Genomic DNA, 6227 nt, shown 5'->3' on the forward strand with positions numbered 1-6227 from the left:
GCGTGAACAGAGCGGTGACCTGAGGACGTTGAAAGCCACGCCGTGCGTCCATGACATCACATGTTAGATTCATGCTCCATTTCCTTCCGGTGCTCTCCCCGCGCACGACCCCAACTCCCACGACTGTCTGTTGATGGTGCACGTGAACGTGAGGTGAAATGCACGTTAGCCACTTTGGTTAACAAGGCCCAATGACCACAGCGGCCGTTCCGCAGGTCACCGCTGCATCATAACTCACCCCCGCCCGCCCCCGCCCACCACCGCCCACCCCCACCTCCGCTGCCTGGCGAGCCCCGTCAGGTCCCCCGTAAGTGTCCGTTTTGTGGACGCGACAAAGTATTTAAACAGAGAGCGCCACCGGTCGTTAAGTGTCCTGGAAGGTGTGACGGAGCTAAAGGCTCCATAATGGATTTAGTGCCCCCACCCCCTCCCTCACCACCACCTAAACGCCCCGAAAACAGTCGTAAAACCAAACTGCCGCTGAGAGCCAGGCCGTAAACATGCTACTGTTCACACACTCACACACACTCACACACACACACACACACACACACGCGGGCACGCACACGCACGCACACGCACATAAACACACACACACACACGCAGATAAATACACACAAACACACTCACACAAAGATGCAAAAATGCCTGCCAAAACATGAGTACATGCACTCACACACACACACACACACACACACAAAAACCCAATCGCATACCTTTTTCCTGACCAAGCGAGCAAACATGCACACATACACACACACAACAACAGAAATGTCAATTCATATAAATAACACATTTACAACACCTACATTATGATGTACGCATACCTTTACACACACACACACACCCACACACACACACACATACACCCACACACACACACACACTTTTTGCACATTAAAAAAACTCAAACTGAATGCACTTTCACCAAAAGAATGCACATTCACACAAACACACACAAACAGCCTGTTTAGCCGGCACATAAAGTAGAAGGACATTCCTCAGAAGCGAGGGTGTGTGTGCGTCTGTGTGTGTGTGTGTGTGTGTGTGTGTGTGTGTGTGTGTGTGTGTGTGTGTGTGTGTGAGCCATGCAGTCACACCTGTTCAGGTACGCTCCACCTGGTTTCTCTCCTCCCCTTCACCCCTCGTTCACCTCGTCCGTCTTTTCGGAGATGCCAAAGCAGGTCGTTCCTTTCACCCAGTGACACCCCAGTGCATTGTATCTCACACACACACACACACACACACACACACATAATAAAGACACACACACACACACACACACACACACACACACACACACACACACACAATTGTTCTAGTATCAAATTGAGGACCTATGTTTCTGGTGGACTTCTAAGCCAAACAAATAGTCATTTCGAGACCGGTCCTCACAAGTATAGAAAAAACAAACAAACACACACACACACACACACACACACACACACACACACACACACACACACACACACACACACACACACACACACATTTACAGCATTCTTCAGTTAAATTCGGGGTATATTTACATGACAACACAAACAGATGCACAAATAAACTGTATGTCCCATCATGCACGAGCACACACACACACACACACACACACACACACACACACACACACACACGCATGCATCACAAACTTAAAGACACACATAAACACACACATGATGTGCACACACGTACACACCCACAAACAGCACATTAGAGCATTTAGAACATTCTTTAAACACAATTAAACTCTGGCTAGTTTTACACGCGCACAACTTGATTTGCGACCACACACACACACATACACACACACACACACACACAAACACGCACTGGAAACTAAAAACAGACACACTTAAAAAAACATGCATAAGCACGCATGATGATGCACACACACGCACACACACGCACACACACACGCACACACACGCACACACACACACACGCACACACATACACACACACACACACACTTGCCAAATGAATAGAAAAGACTCGTAAACTTGTGTCTTTGTTATTCCTCGGCTGAAGCTCAAGTCGCAAACACGAACCGGGAGCCGAAACGTTTGCACAGATGTTGTTCCCAAACAACGTGGACCAGAGCCCCCGGGGCCCCTGGAGGCCCCTGAAGGCTCCCCCCCCCCCCGCACTACCAGACTACACGCTGCCCTCCACCCTGAAAACCCTCAATCTTGACCTTTCAGCCTACACTTGCGTCCCTTTATTTGCCTGTGAGGGAGCAGCAGCGTTTGCGTTCGAGCCCGTGGGCCATGTCGGGTTGGTAGGTGGGCGGGGCTCACTGCGTCGCAAAAGTGCGTCCGGCTGTAATTCCAGTCGGGAAAAAAAAGACGACAATTCTTTCAATCACATCCCTCCGTCCCCTCGAGGGGCTAAAACCCGGTCGAGACTGATTTTGAACGTGAGGTACACTGGATTGTATTGACATTTCCCTGACGTCTCAGCTCCAGGTGCGCTCGCTCTCTCTTCTTCACGAGCTGCAAGCTTTCCCGGGTGGAAATGGGTCTTAAATTTAATTTGAAGTTGGCCAGTTCGGGGAGATGGCTCGGTACTGCTCGGGCGCGGCACCGGAATTATCTTGCGCTCACAAGCGATTGATTTAACCTGAAAGTCGAAGCGTAAAGGTGAAGAGATGAGAGACGCACGTAGGAGTTTCATCTAGGAGGACTTTATTAGCAGAACGTCACATGCACACTGGTCCTCTGCTGCGCGTTGGACCATGCTTGGAAATTGCAAGTCAAGATTCATTTGCACAGTCTACTCCTAAAACGTCCGGTTTGGGAATGTGTAAAATCAATAATCATTCAATATCAACCATTCAAAATAATAATACCCTTTCACTTTCAAAAACTGCCTTTAACACCACCCAGTCCTTCTATTTCTTCTAATGGTGGAGTTTCATTGTTGAGTGTGTAAAGCCAGGCCAGTGGCCTCGCTTGTCACGACAGAAACACCTTTAAAAAACGCAATAATTTTCTACGATAGCAGTTTTCACATCCATCTGTCTCCTGTGAATGTCCCCATGATGCCTCGGGGGCCACGCCCTGCCTGTCGGGACGTGTATCTCCCTGACCTCCGTCCCACACCACGTGGACCTCCATTCCCAGTCCCTCCATTCTTCCCTGTTTCCTCTGGCTCCGGCATCCCCTTCCCCTCCGTGTGCAGGGGGGCAGGTGGGAAGCCGGCCCCGGGCGAGGGCTCCGGACCCTCCGTGTGGGGTCCGGTCGTGGGAGCGATCGGCGTGTGGCCTCCTTCTCCCTGGTTCCCATGAGCAACGCTTTTCACTGCCATCGACACTCGGGCAGCGATGGAGAACGTGTCCCAGGGAAGGTTTCTGTGAGAGCAGCGTCGCATGGAACTTCACATGTCGACAACGGACAGTGTTGGATTATATATAAATATATATATATATATATATATATATATATATATATATATATATATATATATATATATATATAATTTATATATGTATGTATGACCAATCATAACATATCAAGTATTTACATATTTTCATCAAAATATTGGAAAATCTTGTAAATTACATAAATATCTTGGATCTCCTCATCAGAGCAGATGTAGAATAAAGGGGGGTAGAGTAGAGGTAGAGTAGAGGTAGAATAAAGGGGGGTAGAGTAGAGTAGAGGTAGAATAAAGGGGGGTAGAGTATTTACATTTACATTTAGCAGACGCTTTTATCCAAAGCGACTTACAATTGTTCAAACACCGACGGACGCAGCCATCAGGAGCAATTAGGGGTTAGGTGTCTTGCTCAAGGACACTACAGCATGCTAGCAGGAGGAGCCTGGGATCAAACCAGCAACCTTTGGATCACTAGACGACCAGCTCTACCTCCTGAGCTACCAACCCCTCAAGTAGAGTAGAGGTAGAAGAAGGTGGAGGTGGAGTAGAGTTAGAGTGGTAGAGTGGCTAGTGTTACAGCAGCATAGAGGCAAAGTAGGGGGAGATAAAGCTGAGGTTGAGTAAAGGTAGAATGGAATAGAGGTGGAGCAGAGGTAGGGTGGAGGTGGAGTAGAGTGGAGGTGGAGTAAAGGTAGAGTGGAGGTGGAGTAGAGGTATAGTGGAGGTGGAGTAAAGGTAGAGTGGAGGTGGAGTAGAGGTAGAGTGGAGGTGGAGTGGAGGTAGATTAGAGGTAGAGTGGAGGTGGAGTAGAGGTAGATTAGAGGTAGAGTGGAGGTAGAGTGGAGGTGGAGTAGAGGTAGATTAGAGGTAGAGTGGAGGTGGAATAGATCGTCTCTTGTCTCTGTTCGTCTGTGATGTCATCGTGGATTCCTCATTGATAATCATCATTATACCAACGTGATCAATTAATCAATCAATTAGTGAAACTGTTGACCACTGGATGAGGGTGAGAGGGTGAGGCAGTGAGGGGGTGAGGCAGTGAGGGGGTGAGGGAGTGAGGGGCTGAGAGGGTGAAGGGGTGAGAGGGTGAGAGGGTGAGGACCCCTCCCCCCACATCCACTCTCCAGGCTTAACGATGGGACGTCCTGCAGCTCCACCAGTCTCACTATCTCACCCTTACATGCATACTCTGAGCACCGACAAGTACTTTCACACACACACACACACACACACACACACACACACACACACACACACACACACACACCCCGTCATGAATGGAGTGGCCCCTCAGACGTTGTGTTTGTACAGCAAACAAAACCCAAATTAAACTCTCAAAAGCTGAAGCCCTGTCTCTTCTTCTTCTCTCTCTCTGTTCTTGTCTCTGTCAGAGTGAGGGTGAAAGGTGAAAGGTGAAAGGTCGTCTTCAAGGGGGCGGCGGGGGGCTGGGGGGGCTGGGGGGGCTGGGGGGCGGTGGCATCGATTTGGCCTTGTGACACCGAGTAGGGTGGGGGGGGTGGAGGTAGGGGAGAAGAATGACCTCCTAGACACTGTTGCAGCACTGTGTGTGTGTGTGTGTGGGGGGGGGGGGTATCAGCTTACCGGTCTCTGCTCAACTGGGAGCTAACCAGGTTTCCTATTCAACAAACACTGTCAGTCAATATCTTCCACCTCCACCCTCCATTCAGGGAAAGGTCACTCCTAGGGAACCAGGGAGCATGTGTGAGTTGTGTGTGTGGGTGTGAGTGTGTGCGTGCGTGTGTGTGTGTGTGTGTGTGTGTGTGTGTGTGTGTGTGTGTGTGGAGGGTGGAGGGTGGAGGGTGGAGGTGTGTGACTGTGGTGCTGCCATCTTGTTTTAGTAACGCTATTGTCTGGAGATGTTGAGTTGAGCTGTGTGTTCTAAGTCTTTTATAATCATTTCAGGGAACAATAGATAGATAGACAGGCAGACACATAGACAGATAGATAGATAGACAGACAGATAGATAAATAGATGACAGATAGATAGATAGATATACAGACAGACGGACAGACAGACAGACAGACGGATAGATAGATAGATAGATAGACCACCTCCACTCTTCTAATTTTCTACTATTTATAAATCAAAGCCGGTTTTGAAAATACGTTGAGAAAAAAATATATATATATATAAAAACACAAGGGAACACGAATCCGGAAAAATCTAATTTTCCTTTAAGAAAAGTTTTTGTCAAATTATTTGGCGGCTCCTGGCCATTTTAGAAATGTGCGAGATGGCTTTGCTGCTGTGGGTCAGATATGATTGCTAGTAAATGCATGTGTGGAGCTATTTTCTGCGTGTTTGTGTGTGTGTGTGTGTGTGTGTGTGTGTGTGCGTGTGTGTGTATAAGTGGAGCACATAAGTGTGTGTGAATCAAAGGCAAGGGCTCAGACTGTGAGACAGTGCGAGGTGTGAAACTCAACTTGACAGGACAACTGGGAGGGTATATTAACACAGTGTGTGTGTGGGTGTGGGTGTGGGTGTGTGTGTTTATGTGTGTGTGTGTGTGTGTGTGTGTGTGTGTGTGTGTGTGTGTGTGTGTGTGTGTGTGTGTGTGTGTGTGTGTGTGTGTGTGTGTGTGTGTGTGTGTGAAATCTCATCTCTGAACCCCGACCCCCGGACGGTTCCCGGTCGCAGCAGGTCGTCGGCCTCGGTCTCTGACGGTACGAAAACACGACGTCTCTTACAGGAGGATGTGGGAGGCGCAGGGCGGCGTCCGTGGAGGCGGCCATGTTGGAGATCCAGCAGCAGGATAAGCCAGCAGCCGCGTTTTGGGAGAAGCAACTGCAGCCCGGCGCCCCGACGCACACGCTAAGATCGGAGCGCAAAGAGG

This window comes from Zeus faber (assembly GCF_960531495.2).
Source record: "Zeus faber genome assembly, chromosome: 18".
In the NCBI taxonomy this organism is placed as follows: Eukaryota; Metazoa; Chordata; class Actinopteri; order Zeiformes; family Zeidae; genus Zeus; species Zeus faber.